The sequence below is a fragment of the Phacochoerus africanus genome, chromosome 2 (assembly GCF_016906955.1).
Source record: "Phacochoerus africanus isolate WHEZ1 chromosome 2, ROS_Pafr_v1, whole genome shotgun sequence".
Taxonomy (NCBI): domain Eukaryota; kingdom Metazoa; phylum Chordata; class Mammalia; order Artiodactyla; family Suidae; genus Phacochoerus; species Phacochoerus africanus.
Window position 1 is genome coordinate 141004807 of NC_062545.1, and position 19247 is coordinate 141024053.

Consider the following 19247-nt stretch of genomic DNA (forward strand, 5'->3'; position numbering starts at 1 on the left):
GACAAACATTATGACACAGGGAATGAAATAGTACAAGTATGTTGTGTTAATGAAGTACTGCAATGTTTAAACAGTCCCCAGATGGAAAGAGAATTAGAAAATATTGAGATGGAGAGATACCTGAGTTTTTAAAACCCCACAAGTTTCTGCTAAAAAACAAAAAGCAAAACAAAACAAAAAAACCTGAGCATCTGCAACAATGAATCTGTCATTCGGGGATCCTGCCCGTGATTCAGTGATTTTTGAATGGTCCGAGAAGCTCACTGATTCCCACATTAAAGTCACAGCCCATCTCTCATCTTGATTCATTTGGCTGAACTCCAGGCCTTTCTGACAAATGAAAGTTGTCAACTGCATTGACAATTCTTCAGTCCCTGCTTGGTGTTTTCTTAAAGCAAATGTATTCATTTACTCCTTCGCCATTCTCCTTCCCTTTTCTCATCAGCTACTCAAAGTCCCTTTTTCCCAACCTTTGTATATTTTCTAGTTACTGCAATTTAAAAAAGTATCTGAAGGAAATACAATTTTAGCTTATGTAAGAAATCTGAAGCTATTTTTAAAAATAGGAAATATTTGTATTCCTATTTTTATCTCTTTTTAATTTAGGGAAGTTCAGTACTAGAGGTGGCACCAGAGCCTAGCTGTGTTTTCCCACCTAACATTGTGGGAATTTTAAACCCTAGCTTCAACTCCTGCTGCCAGTAGTTTGCAGGAAGACAATCTAACTAACGCAAACTTTTATGACTCATTACTTTCTGACCTCATGGATACAGAACCCAGCAGAGTGAAAGAAGCCTGTTGAGCCACTTTCTCTGATACATACCATTGAATGCGACCTTAGGACTAAAGAAATGAAATCATCTGGGTTACAAGTTTATCACTATTTGGAGCAACATTTTTGTAAAGTACTTAAAAAATGTGGTATTTGAACTTTTGCTGAGGTAAGAACGCCAAGTCAGGCAGAGGCTTTGGATGTCTTCTGGTAACTATCCATCCAGTCCCTACCATAAACCCCACATCAGCTTAGACGATTACTCTGCAGATGAGGCGGGTAATGACAAATGGGGAGTTAGGAAGACAAGTTAAACAGAAGTGAAGGTATATTCTTGAGCAATGAAGTGAAGGAAAGACACCCTGAATCAATGTTCACAATCTCTGAGTAGTACTGTGGTTGGAGGATGTGAGAGTTGGTGAGAGTTTTGGAGACAGGGTGGCCAGCTGGATTATAGCCGGACCAGTGTTCCCTGGCAAAGTGAAAGTTAGCTCCAGAAGAGCAAGGACCTTGTTTGGCTCATTCACCACTGTATACTCAGTTTGCCACACAGTAGACACTAAACAGGTATTTGTTGAATGAATGGATGGAAAGCTTACTGAGGTTGGAATGGAGTTTTGAACAATCAAGGAGTGACACTATGGCCAAAAATGATTATCTAATTTAATTATCTACAAACAACTTCATATTTATTAGTTGCCAAAGAATTTTTAAAATTTGGTGCAGGGGGTCAGGTAAACATGATTATCTACATATAGTCTAGCTGTGTTTTCTTTGGAACTAACCATACTAACTCAGCCACAGAACTGGTTTATGCCTTTAAGATAAAACAGAAAGGAAAACATTAGCAGCTGCTTGCTTCCTGGGAACAGTGTAAAGACTGAGCCAGCTGTAAATTCCAATTCTAAAAGCATTTTAAGCTATGCCATTTCAAATGGGTAAGACAATGCAAATGATAGAGCAACTTAACTCTGAAGGATATTTATTATGACTAAGTTACTGCATAAAAAGCTTATAAATGCCTGGGCTTACAGCTTTAGAAAACTGAAGAGAAGGGGAAAAAACCCATATATTTTAGGTAAAGAAAGAAAGAAGTAATTAACTTACAAGATAAAAACAACTTTAATTCTCTCATACTGAATTTTATAATTCTATCAATTTAAAGCTTTGAAGAAATTCAAAACAGACTTAGAGACTAAAAAGAAAAATTCAGAGATTCTGTAACAAAAACATGGTATTGCCTCAAAGATGTCCCTGAGGGGGGAACATCAGGATATCCTATGTATCCATTCATGCTGCTTTTAGTTACAGACCCCGAACCCACTCCCAAGTTTAACCTGGACGTGTGGCTGCACTGCCACGTGAGATAACATTTCCCAGCCTCCCTCCAGTAGGGCTAGATGTGGCCGTGCTTGACTGTGTCTGGGTCAATGATGCAGGAGTGGGACTGACTTGGGTAATCTCCCTAAAGACTAAGCTGCGTATGTGTCCTGGTTTCTCTCTGTTGTTCTTCCTGACAGCTGGAAATGGGGATGTTAGAAATGGAGCAAGCTTTGAAGCCAACGGGCACATTAGCCCTGGTCCACCCATAACTGGACTGTTACATACATGCAAGAGAAATAAACTTCTGAACACAAGTCACTGAATTCTGGGTCCTTTTTGTTATAACACCTTAGACTATAGCTCTATTAATATATAGGGAAGAATATAAAAGGGAAGCAAATAAGAACTACATGTTGCTTCTAGGGAGATTATAAAATCTGGAGACATCTGCTCATCAAAAAATACCATTAAGAGAATAAAAATGTAAGCTACAGACTGGAAGAAAGTATTTGCAGTATTTGCAATACAAAAGACATATTTAGGACTTATATAGGACAAATTGATAATATTATACAGATCTAAGACTTCTATCTATCTATCTATCTATCTATCTATCTATCTATCTATCTATCTATCTATCTATCTATCTATCTCCTGCAACTGAATTTAAAAAAGGAGTCAAGGGACTTCTTTCATAACAAGTCTTTGGGGAACCTAGGTTTCCATTAATGCTTTGCCCGATGAGGAACGTCCTAAGTATTTGGCTGCCTATGAACTTCTTGTGGAAGTTGTGCCAGTTAATCAATTATTGCCTCTTAGCCCCAAATTTGCCCTGCTTGCCTGCTCTATGAAGGGAGCTTTGTCCCTTTACCTATTTCCCTCAGCCAACTGGCCCCAGAGCTGTGTCAGTAGCAGATGGTGGAGAGACATTACAGGAGGAAGGAGTTCTGCTTTTTGCTCTGGTCTGGTCCTATTGAAGGCTCCAGAAGCCCCGAGCAGTCAGCAGATTCCACCAGCACCTTCTTGGGGAGTTGTGTGGCAGTGTCACCACAAAAAACTTCCCAGTGAACAGCTCTTCCCAGCACACTAGAGGGCAGATTTTCCACTAGTTCCTGGAGGTGGTTTCCAGCCACTTCTGGTTCCACAGTAACTCCTTTGTGCCATCTCTCTCCATTAAGGTCTGCACAGCAGCTCTGGGGGTCTCCTGCTCATGTCCTGTCTCAGCCCCAGGGGTGGTGACTGCTGCCCATAGCTGTGGTTCCTATACTCTTTAAGAGTTCTTCCTAGCAGCCCCTCCTTCGTTCTCTAATCCTGACTGACCTGATGGAAAAGTCCAACCAACTTTAGGTGCTTACTCTAATACTAACAAAAGCTATTCTGAGCAAGTCAAAAAGGCCTCTGAAAATTGAAATTATAAGGAAGAGCCTTCTAATTTTCCCCCTTTAATACTGTGTATAAAGTTTGCTTACAGATTAAAAGCTGACTTGAGATTTCAGGAAGATGTGCTTCAGTGTTTTTGCTTCCACTGATTCCAAAACATAGGTTAATGTCGCCATGAGCGACACTTCCCCTGGGTGACACTTCTATCACCTTCCACTGGGACAAAACTTTTTCATTGTTAGTAAACATAAAGGAACTGTTTCTAGCAATACCAATAAGACCCTAAAATGCCAACTAGGCAATGGGCATCTGTATGGGGCCATGTTCTCTCTCAAGCCAGGGCTCCCTCCTGGTGCTGTTCTCTTCAGCAGTGTTTCTCTTGGCTCTGTAGTAAAACTTCACAATGTGCCTTGATCTAGGTTCCTAACTTAAATAGCTCCTTCCTAAAAACTCAAACAATGAGCCAGTGAAGTTCAACTCTTAGAAAAGCATAGGCAGTCACAATTTGTTGCTGTGTGCAGAAGAAACCCACTTGGGATGGCTCTGCCAGAGGCTTGCTGTCCAAAACAACTTGAGCTCCTGTCCCCTCACTTTGTGATCTCACAAGCAAGCCAGGTCAGTTCTCAGACCCTTAGAGCAAAAGGCAAAGACCTCTTTAGCCTTGGGGGTCTATGCACAGATAACCCCTTCTGCCTACAATGCTCTTTTCACCCAGCTTCACCTCACTCTCTCCTCTTTGTTCTTCGAGTCTCAGCTTAAGTGTCTCTAGGATCTTCACTAAGACTTTCCACTCCCTGTGCCCTCAGCCTTCCTATAGCTAAATGAAGTCCTATTGAGATGCTGCCACCCCTCCTCTCTTTCTTTATAATATGTATCAAGTTTGTAATTATATATATATATATTTGTAATCATATATATATGTAAATATATATTTGATTCAAGTCGGGCTCCCTCCCCAGATTTCAAGATCCACAAGGCCAAGGATTACCCTTGTTTTGCTCACAATAACACCCATACATTGGCACACAGAAAGTGTACAAAGGGTATGTACTCAGTAGGTTACTAGGGAAGCCAGTATAACATAGTGGTCAAGCACGTGAACTCTGGAGCCAGACTGCCCAAGTCTAAAGCTTGGTTCTGACACTTAACTACCAATGTGACCCAGGACTCATAACTTAACATCAGTTTCCCCATCTACAAAATGGAGATAATAATTGTACCACTCTGATGAGGCTGTTCAAATGACAAAGTAAGTACATATTTGTAAATCACTGTATTATATGTTTGTTAGATGCTAAATTGGAGTCAAGCCCTAATATACTATGTTACCCTTCTAAGGAAAAGAAATAAACAAATTTTTAGGTCCTAAAGTTCTATAATTCACACCTATTAAATTAGAAGATGCTATTTAAAAATAATATTCAGTGCTAACTATGCTATAAAGGTGTCATATATATCATTTAGATGTAAAGGAAAAATAAACTCTATTTTTAAAGCATTAATTTTTTTTTTTTTTTTTTTTTTGCTTTTTAGGGCCACACCTGCAGCATATGGAAGTTCCCAGGCTAGAGGATGAATTGGAGCTGTAGCTGCAAGCCTATGCCACAGCCACAGCAACACCAGATCCAAGCTGCATCCTCGACTACACTGTAGCCTGTAGCAATGCTGGATCCTTAACCCCCTGCAAGGCCAGGGATTGAACCTGCATCATCATGGATGGTCATAGATGGGTTCTTACTCTGCTGAGCCACAAAGGGAACTCTGGATAATAAATTTTAGAAGTCATTAAAATGTTCAAGCTTAGAAATACATGTAAAACTGGACAAAAAAAATTTTAAACTATAGTTAATAAATGATACTTCAGTGTTAGTAATGGTTCTTTAAAATCTGGAATGTTTTAGGAGTTCTCATCATGGCACAGCAGAAACGAATCCGACTAGGAACCATGAGGTTATTATGGGTTCGATCCCTGGCCTTGCTCAGTGGGTTAAGGATCCACCATTGCTGTGAGCTGTGGTATAGGTCGCAGATGCGGCTCGGATCTGGCATTGCTGTGGCTGTGGCATAGGCCAGCAGCTGTAGCTCCAATAAGACCCCTAGCCTGGGAATCTCCATATACCGTGCCATGGGTGCTGCCCTAAAAAGACAAAAAAAAAAAAGACAAAAGACAAAATCTGGAATGTTTCAGTACATTTTGAAATGTTAACTCTATGTAATAATACTCAGCTAATTCTGAAAATTATTATTATTAATTTATCAACATGAAAAGTGTTTATAACATGTTTAAAAAAGAAAATTCAAAATTATATATCTATACTATGATCATATGATGGTATATGATCTCACATAATAATTTAATTTTATACATATACATATGTATGTGACCATGCATGCAAAAACAAAAACTAGAAGGAAACATGAAAAAATAATCGAGATTGTAAAATTCTGGGTGTTTAAGACTTTTTGTTTTTGGGGGGTTTTTTGTCTTTTTTTTTTTTTTTTTTTTTTAGGGCTGCACCCACAGCATAAGGAAGTTCTCAGGCTAGAGGTCAAATTGGAGTTACAGCTGCCAACCTACACCACAGCCACAGCAATGCAGGACCCCCAGACCACTGAGTGAGGCCAGGGATTGAATATGCATCCTCTTGAATACCAGTCAGATTAATTTCCTCTGTGCCACAACAGGAACTCCAAAATTTTTAAATTACTGTTTTCCCAATATACATTCAGCTTCCCATGACTAAAAGGTGTTGTTAAAGTGATTTACTTCACACTAATACATTTTTAAGAGCTAATTTTTTAAAGTTAATGTTTCATAAACTAATAGCTGATTTGAATAAGCAGGTTTGTTACCTATGTAAAACTTATCACAGCTTTTTTACACACACAAACAGGTAACTGAAAATTTTAAATGTGCTTCCTTGGTCAATAGTAAGACAGGCTATTGAGATCTATCTATAAACTGACTTTAGATTCTGGAGGTAATAAAGATAACACAGAAAAAACCATTTAAGGAGATAGTATTCATCAAAAAGTAATTCTCTTGGATGTCTCTTCATCTTTATCAGGTGTCTGGTTCATCTCCGCCTAGGTTGTTAATTGATAAAGACTGCCAAAGGCCAGCTCAGGACCAAGAGAAAGGTAAGTGACTGAGGAAGTTTACTTAGGCTGGTAATAGGAACAGGAGCTCACAGAAAAACAGGTATGACTGAAATCTGAAGAATGTAAAGAAAAGTTACAGAACAGATAAGTCTTAGAAGAATGCAAATCATAGGGTACAAAGAAAAGGAGTCCAAGACAATTGGGAAAAAAATCTATGAGAAAGTTACACAGAATTGATAATTCTGCCTTCAAAGGTAGAAATTCATTTCCCCCTTCCCGTCTTTTTTTTTTCCGTAGCTGTGCCTGTGGCAGGTGGAAGTTTTTGGGCCAAGGACAGAACCCATGCCTCAGCAACAACTCAAGCTTCTGCAGTGTCGATGGCAGATCCTTAACCCACTGCACCACAAGAGAACTCCCTTTCAGTTAATTTTGGAAGTCTAAAATGTAAATTAATAGCCAGGAGTTCTTGTCATGGCTCAGCTGAAACAACCGGATTAGCCTCCATGAGAATACAAGTTCGATCTGTGGCGTCACTCAGTGGGTTAAGCATCTGGCATTGCTATAAGCTGTGGTGTCAGCTGCAGACATGGCTTGGATCTGGCATTGCTGTGACTGTGGTGTAGGCCAGTGCTGTAGCTCCAATTCAACCCCTAGCCTGGGAACTTCCATATGCTGCAGGTACAGCCCTAAAAAGCAAAAATAAATAAACGAACAAATAAAATGTAAATTAATAGCTGGTTAATCAGGCAGTGGTGTTGCAATGTAAAGAAATTCTAACGCACTTAATATCATCTCAGCACTTTCTTTCCAATTGCTGTTAAGTACTTTGCTCCTCTCCACCAAGTCTTTCCTTGTGAGCTCTCCTCCCTTGCCTGGTGACTCACACATCTTGCTTCACAAATTATGCTGTTATTAGTCTCAGGCACAAGTGAGTGGTGTAGGCAAAAGCAAGGGAGTTGGGAACCTGGCTGCTGGTGACTCAGAGAGGAGCCCAGGGCAAGGCCCTGATTCTGTCTCAAGTGTTCCCATTGGAGAGACTGGAGAATTGGCTGGGGGCCAGCAGAGACCTCCTATGCACTGCTCCTCCCCCTCTCTTAGCCTGAGATCAAACGAGTCAGGAAGACCACCATACAAATCACAAACCTGTAATCCACGAATTAAAAAAAAAAAAGAAAAGAAAAGAATGCAGTGCTTCATGCATCTCCTCAGGTATCTTACTGTCTTTCAGAAAGCTTTCAAAAAGTCTTTCAAGGAAAGAACCTTGGCTGTAGAATCAGACATCCTGGATTCCAGGGCCAGACCTGTTACTTAATAGCTAAGTGGTCTTGGACGACTCATTCTCTCTGATTCTTTCTGCTCTCCTATTAAACGATGCTAATGCACATACTGCTAACACCTGTTGTGTAATGCTTGGCGTAGAGGAAGTACTTGGTAAGCTGCAGGTGTTAGCACTACGGTCACTAGTTACATTTCCTCATCAACGGCACTGTGGACTTTCAAGTGACACAAGGTCTGCCATCATTCACTGATTTCCTCCAATACTCTGATCAGTGTTGAGGTTACTCAGACCAAGTGTTTGTGAGGGAGCCTGACAGTGTAATTCACTTCCTTGTGACAGGATCATGGTACATTTCTTACATCATGGTACCCATTGTGGGCAGTGTCATCAAAGGAATCTTTTATGAAAGAGAATGAGACCTACAGGAGGGTGTGAAGCCAAATCTTAATCAAGAAGGATTCTGGAACACATGTCTCACAGACGAGGAGGAGACAAGTTACTTTTAGGGAAGGACTTGGGGTTACTAGGGCACACTGATGAAGCAAGCCTCCAATTTCAATATTTTTTAATATATGCTTATGAAATGTTTAAAGGCAGGGTTTCCTACTGCCCCATCAGACACAGTGCCAACTCGTTCTTCCCTGAGGAGTTGAGGGTGGCAGGTGTTGGTCCAACATGTGCCAGCGTGATTTGCAGGCTACTCCTCTGATTTTCATTTGGGGTCTATGGTTTCTTTTTAAAATGTCTTGTTCTTTAAACTAAGACTTATCATATATTTCCTCAAATTTTTTTCTGTCAAAACACACAGTTGGCAGAGTGCTAGCATGAGTGACCAGCCTGATTCTGTGAAGCAGGACTGTGAATGAACCGAGAGGACAGGGCATGGTGGAGTTAGAGTTGGGCTGAACCACAGAGCAGGCTGCTGGCTCCCCGTGATGTAGGAGGGGATCTGGAGTTTCTCTGTCATTCACATTAGTGAAATTTAATTATAAATGTCTTAAGATTGATCTAAGAGAAAAGGATGCTCTGAAAGCAAACAAAAGAATATGATGTGCAACTCCAAATATCCCGGGTGTAACTATTGTGTGAAACACATACAAGAGACACTGCTCTAAGCCTTCGTTAATTCTCTTAAAATATATGCAGAGACTGAGAACTGTGCCTCAATGAAGTCCTCTTGTTTAGGAGGAGTGAGAGCCTGGAGTGCTTCTCTTCCTGCCAAGTGAACTGTTTCTCAGTAAATCTTTCTTCCTGTTAGTTTACCAGAATGGGAATGTTACTCATCTGCCACTTTATGAAATCCAAGGAATTTCACCTTTGCCATGCTGTTAGGTGGACGTTTATGGGGTGTGGTGGTAGGAGTCTCATTTGCATATTTCACAGCAATTCTGAAACCGCCCAGCCTTTGTCACTGTCATTAGTCAGTGACACCATTAATGATCGGTTATGTATCAAGGGCATTGAACTTGATGCCCAGGAGCAGCCCCATCCCTGGACCTTGGCCTTATTTTAAAAGACCCCCCTGACCCCCGGCCTTCCTTTGGCCACACCTCTTTCCCATAGGGTGTAGAGTCTACAGGCCCATGGTATGTGCTCACCCACACCACGCACCCTTCCTAGTCTTGCTAGGGGTACCAAGGACCCTAGGATTCCCTCCCCAAGCAGCTCAGAGCCCACTGTCTGGTCTGTCCTCCTAAAAGTGACAGTACAGGGTACCCTTAGGTCTGAGAAAGGGCCAGAAGGATACTTCGGAGAGGGGAGAAGACACCTATACCAGAGCTCTGCACACATGTGCACCAGGCTCCTAGCTGAGCAGGATAGGACGCAGGCTGGGAGGAGAGAGGGGGCCAGGTTGCAGGCCCGATGCCTCCATATGTACTCTTGTCCTGGGCCCCTCCATTGCTAGGGGTGGGTCTGTCCACAGGCCACAGAGTAGATCCAGAAGTTGCTAGAGTTCTGAAAGCCAAGGATTTGTTCGGGCTGTGCAACCACCAGAGGAGCTGGAAGCACCCTCATAAAACTCTTGACTGTCCAGCTGAACCGCTTCTTCTGAGAGAGAATGCCTTCTTGCTCAGCAGGAAGGAGTCATTCCCTCTGGCTCACTGATGCTTCCAGGGCCTCCACACCAGCACCAACCTCTTCGCTGCTTACTCTCATCTGGCTAGAAAGTAGGCAAGGGAGATACATTTGTGATCCACCAGTTTTGTGTTTAGCAAACTTTTGGTAAGAATGTATAGAAAATTACAGGTTTTGGTCATGAACACTTTCTGAGTCCTCTACTGACCCACTAAGAACTGGTTACACTGGGATAGTTGGGAAGTGGGGCAAAGCCATGCCAGGGAAGCATGAAAGGTGGGTACCAGATCACCAGTGGCCCTGACATCTGGTCTTGCAACTGAAAATCAGGAATAATAACACCATTTTTTCCACATTTACAGAAATTAATTGTATGATTAAAATTATAACTAACAACTATAAAAATAACAAAGATTCATCTAGAGACATTCACTCACTGCAATGATGATTATCAATATCCCCAATTTACTGGTGAAAAAAGAAGTTTAGTGGGATAAAGTGACTTCCTAAAGGCAACAAAGAGCCCAATACTCTTGAGCCCAATACTCAAATTCAGGCATTAAGGGTAAAAGTGCTACTTCTCTTTACATCACTAGATTTCATTAAATCAGTATCTGTAAATATGCTTTGTGAATATCTCTTCACCATACACATGATCATATTTGATTGTCATTTTTGACGTGTTTGAAGAAATGTGACTTGGGAATTCGTCTCTTACAGGTAAGAGATTGGAAGCTGTAACCCAGCAGACAGAGCCAACTCCCTTCCTTCTAATTGGAGCAGCACTGGCCTTTGGGGGGATGGGAATGAGAGAGGTGAGGGTGAGACCAGAGTACAGAAGGCAAATACCAGCCATGAGTGTGGGATTCCTCACCATGCAGGCTGTCAAGTCAAACTTTCACTCAACACCTCCACTTTTGAAGAGAAAAGAATATAAATCTATAGTATTTCTTTGTCCACTCATCCCCAGAACATGAAAAACAATACCATATAATAAACTTTCAAGTTACAGATGTAATTTTCAAAGATCACAATTCAGAAAGCACAATAGAGGTAAAATAAAATAAAACTTAAATAATGATAACTACCCTGATTGTATATGATAGCTTACTACCAAGGACCTCAAGTACTGTGCATATGTATATGTGTGTGTGTGTGTGTGTACATATTAAAGTGTTGGGTTTACTTTCACAACATTCCTGCAGCAGAAGAAAGGGGAAAATCAATTAACAGAATAAACAATTAAGCCATAAGTTTCCTTCTAACTCTAAAATTTCAAGTCAGAGTTATAATCAATGGTAGAATGTTGTGCTTGTCAAATCTAGCCTACCACTCAGCTTTGTTTAACCTGCATAGCGCTTTAAAACAACTCAAGCCAACATTTAAGATTCACGTTAAAATCCAGATTTGCAGCTTCACTTGAAAATCAGAAGTTCTGGAAATCACAGGAGTTTCAGGCCTCCAGTAGGGCATATGTTCACTAGGTTGACCCACAGCTAATCTCAGTTATCTGACTAGCTTTCTAAGGCATTTAATTTGGTGACTCCTTATGTCTCTAAGATTTATCAGTGTAACCTGAGTAAAGATAACAAGGGCCAAGCACAGCCTGGCATAATGACTATGGTTATATCACAGCACATAGTTTTTCAAATGGCCAGTTATGAGCCTGTTGTGCACTGGTCCTCAACCCTGGCTCCACATGGGAATTACCTGACAGAGATTTTTTAGCCTGGCTCTACATGAGAATTACCTGGGAGAGATTTTAAGCCATGCCCTTTCCTTATCTGGATCAGTTAAATCAGGCTCTCCAGAGGTGCTGACCTGGCATCAGTATTGTTTTTTGCTGCTTAACAAACATACGTTTTAAACTACTGCATTCAAACAGCAAAGTGACAAACCATGAAAGTAGGGCCAGGGACTGGACTCGCACCATAGCAGTGACTCAAGCCACTGCAGTGACAATGCTGGATACTTAACCTGATATGCCAAGAGAGAACTTTATCCACTGAAATCTTTAGAAAAAGGCAAAATATTTATATGATCTGAGGAGAAACAAGAATATAGGTTTAATAGATAGTATTGAATAGTTTTCCACAGCTGTTGTACCACTTTACACCCCTATATCAGTTATGTAGTACCACAGTACTATAATCCAGCTGCAGTATTATACATCCTAGAAAATACTTCTAATTGTCTTTTACATTTTAGCCTCTCTGGTGGTTGTGTAGTTGTATTTCATTGTGATTTTAATATGTATTCCCCTAATAACTAATAAAGTTGAGTATGCTTCCTATTTCCTGGCCATTTGGAATGCTCTTTTGTAAAGTACCTGTTCAAATCTCTTGCTCATTCTTCTACCATGTTGGTCATCTTTTTAATTGGATGTGTTTATTGGTTCTGGATCTGACACCTTGTTGGTTATATATACGGCAAACGTCTTCTCCACTTTGCAGCCTAACTTTCACCATTTTAACAGTATACTTTGATGGAAAGAAGTCCTTTGTTTTAACATAGCTCAATTTATGGATATTTTTAGTATACTAGCACTTTTTGTGCCTTAAGAAGTCACTGCCCAGGGGCATTAATATATTCTATTTTGTCATCTAGAATGATGTTGTCCAATAGAAAAGTAGTAGGACATTTTAAATAAAATATATTTAAATTAATTTTACTATTTCTTTTTACTTTTTAAAATGTTGCTAATAGAAAATTTTAAATTACATATTTGGCTGCCACTATTTTTCCATTGGACAACATTATTCTAGATGACAAAATATAATATATTTTATTTATCTCAATATACCCAAAATATTATCACTTCAACATGTGATGAATGTAAAAATTATTGAGATATTTTGCATTCTTTGTCTATAGTGAGTTTTTGAAATCTGGTGTATGTTTTAAACTTAAAGCATATCTCTATTGGACTATTCACATTTCAGGTACTTAATAGCCACATGTGGCTGGCAGCTACCATACTGAACAAGACAGATCAAAGAGTTATAATGTTTTACCTGTCACATCCATATTGATATTTAGATCTATATCATTTTGAGGTTAGAAACAAAATTCATTCTTTTCCACATGGATATTCAAAAGGTCATTCTTTCCTTATAGTGTCATACATTGTCATAAATCAAGGGCCCAATGTGTATTGGAGTAAATGTATTGTGTCTGATATGTAAAATGGAGGATTATTTCTGGAATCTCTAATCCATATCATTGGTCTATTGTGCTTTTGGCCTCAGTGTTAATTTTTAAAGTTTCCAAGTAGATTCCTTCAGCCAATATTGAGAATGACACTACCAGCTACAAAATTAGTAAGTCATGACAAAAAATTTCATTGAGCGGAATGTTAGATGGAATCAATGCTTATCAAGTATTATTTTGTGAAACTTTTACTCCACTTAGTGTGTGTGTGTGACCTAAGTGGAGATTTAAAAAGTATTTACAATCAGTGGTTATCAAAATAGTTTGAAAACCACAGCAACTGTATAATCTGTGAAACAATTACTTAGGAAAATACAACTTAAATATTATTTTACAGTCATCATCTAGTAACGTCCTGAAGTTTTCCTCTTCTACAACTGGTTATAGACCAGAATTACACAGAAAGCAGATCTCTGTTGGAAACAAGTCAGGAAAAGCCAGCTATAGTGATTTTAACAAGGAGCTCATTACAAGACCCTGTAACACGGACCCAAAGGTCAGATGCGAGAGGGAGCCTGTCATGGGGACATCACAAATGAAAACTGCTCATCTGAACAGTTTGAGATTTGTTCAGTGTCAGCATATTTTATGTTTTTAAAGTTTTAAAGCTGTCAAACAAGAAATAAAAACAAAATTTGAGGGGAAGAAACTGAAGCCAATTTAGTTATTAAATGATGTCAAAAATCTTCATTATTAAAGAAAATACTCTCAGAATTTTTGCTTAAATCTTGAAATGATTATTGTTCATCTTGTGTCAGGATTAATCTAACCAACAAGCATTTACTGACTACCTGCTCAAATATGTCTGGCAAATGAATCAAAATAAAAGAAACAGGCTTTGTTCCCGCACACAAGTACTCTAAAGAACAAATGGATTATAGTATCTGAGTTTTCTCAATAATTAATTTAGAACATGGAAATGTAAATAAAAATGATTTCAAGTCCCTTAACGTAATATTTTATCTCCCCAGATAACCTAAATATATGCATTAACTGTGAATATTACCATTTCTCATCAATGAGAATTACACTTGGTGATTATTTCACAATATATACATTATTGAATTATTATATAACAACAACTGAAACTAACATGTCAATTATATCTCAGTTTTTAAAAAATCTGGAAAACTGCTTCCATTTCTCCCTTCTTCAGGCCCAGTGACCACACGTTACATGGAAGAAGGCAGCACAATCTACAACAGAAGAACTAATCTTTGCTGCATACTTAGAAAGTATGTATCTTTGAATTTTGTTTTTATATTGTGCACATGAACATGTGTGCTGTGTCTGTGTAGTGTGTATATGTACATGTGTGTGGTGGTACATCTATGTGGTTGTGTCTGTGTATGTGTACATGTCTGTGTGTGTGGTATGTGTCTGTGTGGTGTCTATGTGTGTCTGTGTAGTGTGTATGTATGTCTGTGTGTCTATGTGGAAAGTGTCTGTGTGTGTGTGGTGGATGTACGGCTATGTTGTGCATCTATATGTGTGTGTGTCTATGTATGTGTGTGTGTGTGTGTGTGTGTGTGTATACCAATCCCGAGCAGAGGTTATTTGGAAGTTTTGGTTAAACATCTTAGTTTCCTGGTATTTCCTGAAGATATAATTCAGGAAACAATAAAAAGAAAACTTTCCATTGACTTGGAACTTCTGTGAACTGAATGCCAGCTATGTGCCAGGCCTCTGGTCTGCTCAGTTTGCACCTTTTAGGAGCTACACAAACACCCTCCACAGACTTTCCAGCAAGCAGGTAGGCAAAAAAAATAAAGAGGAAATGGTTATTTAAAAAGAACTCAGGAGTTCCCACTGTGGGGCAGTGGCTTAGGAATCTGACTGTAGCAGTTCGGGTGTACGCAGGTTTGATCCCTGGCCTAGCCTGGCACAGTGGGTTAAATGATCTGGTGTTACTGCAGCTGTTGCAGCTGTGGCTCATATTCAATCCCTGCCTGGGAACTTCCATAGGCCATGGGTATGACTATAAAAAGAAAAAAGAACCCTAACCCCTTAACTTTACATTTGACCAGCATGTAGACAGACACTGAGAAATTCTTAAGGATTTCTTCCTACTTGGGAAAGGAGAAATGTCAAAATGTCTTAAGGTCAAACCACCTTTCCCACAGCTCTCTTGGATTTGATAATGGGCTTCCTCAGCCTCTAAGTTCTGATAATAATGAAATTTGGAAATAATTTAACTGTTTTAAAAACACAGTGAGTCCTGAAGTCCATTTGCAATCGAACATCTGTCCACCATCAATAGAAAACCCTGGGGAGGATTTGGGCTGTTACAGTGCTGCATAAGGTCAAAGGTTCTTAATCTCTCCATTCACTAGCCATTTGAGAATTTTATACCTAAACCCCAATTTATTTTAATTAGGGATTTTAAATTAGTTTTTATTTTCATCATTTAAAATCCTTGCTACAAGACAAAATCCTAGGCAATATATATAGTATGACCCATAAAATGATGAGACTGATTATTGCACTGGGCTTAGGAAAGCATGCCCTGCTCCTTTAGAATGTCTTCTTTCATTGTGCCAATTGTATGGTCCATCTGGGCTGACACAAAAATTTATTTAATCACTCTGGGTCTAGCAACTAAGTAAAAAACAAACTTGATGGGGGGCGGGATGTAAGACCAGTAAGGCTAGTGGTACTGGGTATGCAGGTGTTTCCAGGAAGAAGAAGAATACAACCGTATTTGATTCTAGAGGGAGCTCCCCACATCCCTACCTCTCTGCTGTCATCTGTAGTTCATCTTGATTCAAACGCCAAAGCACCACTCCTGATGCCAGCTGACCTACTTGGTAAATTTGACTCTAGGCTTGTAGCCAGTAAATAAATCAATCACTCTTGTCCCAAATTTGTCTTGGTAAAGGTATATTATCTCCAGCTCAATCTTTGTACTGCATCCCGAAATTCACGTGGAGAGGCCTTGGAAAGTCCAAGCCTCTTCAGCAGATGGCCTGGGAACCAAAGCAAATGAATGGCTGCCATACTACACTCTGTGTTCCAGGAGTTCTTGGAGCCAGACCTTCTTCCCACGTGCATCCTGCCATCAGTGCTCCAGCTATGCCTTTGGGGGCCCAGGAAAACTCAGATGAACTCGTATGTGTGTTGGGGCGGGGGGCGGAATGTGCACATAAAAATATGTCTTTCTTGACCTCTAATTATGCAATGACTAGCACTACAAACTAACTTTTGTAAAAGAAGCATCTGATGTTCTTGCTTTTTGTCTGATTTTACTGTGCTTCAGGGGAATCTTAGCACAGGACTTTCACTGCTTCAGAGGCCATTTCAAAACTGGATGGTATCCACCATAAAGGACCTAAATAATCACAATGCAGTTTTCAAAGTCACATGGTGGTATGATAAACAACCACCACTCAGTCCAGGAGGGCAGGATCTTGCCTTGGTTGTTTGCTGCTGATACCCTTGCACCCAGAATAGGATCTAGCACGCCAAAACAACAACAAATAATTGGGGAAATGGGAGTTCCCGTCGTGGCGCAGTGGTTAACGAATCCGACTAGGAACCATGAGGTTGCGGGTTCGGTCCCTGCCCTTGCTCAGTGGGTTAACGATCCGGCGTTGTCGTGAGCTGTGGTGTAGGTTGCAGACGCGGCTCGGATCCCGCGTTGCTGTGGCTCTGGTGTAGGCCGGTGGCTGCAGCTCCGATTCAACCCCTAGCCTGGGAACCTCCATATGCCACGGGAGCGGCCCAAGAAATAGCAACAACAACAACAACAACAACAAAAAAGACAAAAGACAAAAATAATAATAATAATAATAATTGGGGAAATGACTACTACTGATTGAAAGCCTCTCATTTTTTACTCATGCAGAAGGCACTTTGCACACCTTATCTCTCTATTTCTTACAACAAACAGTACCCTGTGATGTACATTATAATAATTAGCTTATAAATAAGGAAACTGAGGTTTGAAGAATAACTGATTTGCCTAAGTCACATGATTAGTAACTAGGAAGCAGGGATTCAAATCTAGGTCTCTTTGCCTTTCTAGGCCATGTTCAGTCCACTTTATCATGCCTTCACCTCAACAGTAGAAGCAAATTATAGACTGACTCTTGATCTTCCACTATAAGATACCAAATTTAACATATTTTCATATTATCATGGATTCAGAAACTCCTCCATATGACAAGGACTCTGTAAAGGATTGATGGAATAGGACAGCAATACGGAAGGCTCTGACCATATTTATATCTTTGTGTGCAAAAAGGCAAGAGAGTGCTGGCTTTCTCCCTTCCCTGCTACACTGCTATAAATCTTACTGAAGCTAAACTTCCTTATCTGAAAAGAGCATAATATATGAGTCCTATCTCATTGAATTAAATAGGAAGTGCATATATCCACAGCAAGGACTCAATAAATGTAGATTATTGCTACTCCAGAATTATTTTCAAACATATAAATTTATGTGATTCCTTTTAGAAAAGAGAGAAATATGTTTAATGGGAAGACTATGCAATTATTATCTGTATACATATGCCTATTTTCCCCCTAAAGAATCTGTCCCTATGTTTAGCAATTCTACTGATGAAATTTTAAGCAGAAACCCCCTTTAAAAACCAGGCTTATAGGGGAAAGGAATGAAAAGCACTGTTTAAAGTCTGAACCCTTAACTCATAGTAGAGAAGGACCTTGAGTAGAATAGATCAATGAATAAATTAATATCATCACCTGGTGAGTCCCTTGCTCTATATAAGGCTTTTCAGGAAATAAATGGCTTAAAAGAACATCTTCACTAAACATGGGTTAGTGAAACAAAGTTTCGTCGCATTTTTCTGCACAAAAAATGGTAGTTTTAGAACCAATCAGCTAATGTCTATCTCCCTCAAGACAGAACCAGCTTAGAAAAGCTTGTCACTGTGAGATGAGCAAGTTCTGCCTTGTTTCAATTTAAGACATTTGAAATGGTCTGAAATGGCCTTTGCCATGCCTCCCGGAGGTCTGTGGTCACACTTTTCGCTTCAGCTTGAGTCAAGGCTTCCCTAACAAACCAAGCTGTGTTGACTGAGCATTTGGCCTCACAGGATTTCCCTCTCTGAACAACTCTCCCCATCCCTTCAATGGATCAGCTTGAACTTGCCAAAGAGTAAGCAATACAGTCAGAAGTAGAAGTTTGGATTCAACGTGTTCTCTCCACTACTACTTGGTGAAGTAAAAGTCACCAAGTGTAGGGCTTTGAATCTCTCTTTCCTCTATCTCTCCCACAACATCAAGCCAAATGTTAATATTTTGATCACTTCTCTCTCTCTCTCTCCCTCTCTCTCTCTCTTGCTCCCTCTCTCTCTTCCTCTCACTCTCTCCCTCCTTCTCTCTCTTCCTCTCATTCCTTCCCTCTCTCTCTCCCTCTCTTTCTCCCACTCTCCCTCCTTCTCTCTCTCCCTCCCTCTCCCCCCACCCACACACAGAGTCAGGCCAACTTGGTTTGGAGGGTTTTCAAATAGTAACAACAGCAACAAGTTGGTGCCTACCTTTCTGAAACTTCAGTCCACACAAGGGGCCCTTGCTTGTGAAGAACAGTCAGATTCCAGCACTCCAGCCAGCTTCTTTCTCATCAGAGAGCAACACGCCTCATCTCTGTGTAAGCTCCGAGATTCTTTAAGAGACCCACCCTCTAAAGTTGCAAGTCAAGATTTCTGACTGAGGGCAAACAGTGACGTGAGGCACAGCTACTGGATGACACCTTCAGGTTTTTCCTGATGGGATGTTGTTTTCTGTTTCACCACTTGGAATGAAGAAAACTGGAGTTCAGTCAGACACAGAGTCACAGATGCATTAATTGCTTCATCATCATTGCATTTCAGTGCACAAAGTCATTAGTCAACTATTGAACAGGACAGTCTTGCTCTTTGTATTAAAAGGAAGGGGTTGAGGTGGCGGAGAGAGACCTGAATCACTGCTGACAGCCCTGTACTATCACCCAGTCTTCTCCAGAAGCCTGGAATTCAGCAGGTCTCTTTGTTAAGTCACCACCTCCATTACCATGCCATAAGACTCTTCATTGAGGAAGCATCAGTCTCAGAAATGCAATTTTTCTGCCTATTTCCTAGCAATTGAAAAAAAATCCCTTTTTTG

At 40.1% G+C, this 19247-nt stretch overlaps 1 protein-coding gene across 1 annotated transcript in view; it reads right to left on the reverse strand.

Moving 5' to 3' along the window:
- CERS3 (ceramide synthase 3) overlaps nucleotides 1–18757 on the reverse strand; it is a 105965-nt gene extending 87208 nt beyond the window's left edge. Inside the window, exon 1 of the mRNA XM_047766838.1 lies at nucleotides 18644–18757. The gene's annotated coding sequence lies outside the window, so the exon portion shown is untranslated. The remainder of the gene's footprint in view (nucleotides 1–18643) is intronic.
- Between the last annotated feature and the right edge of the window lie 490 nt (nucleotides 18758–19247).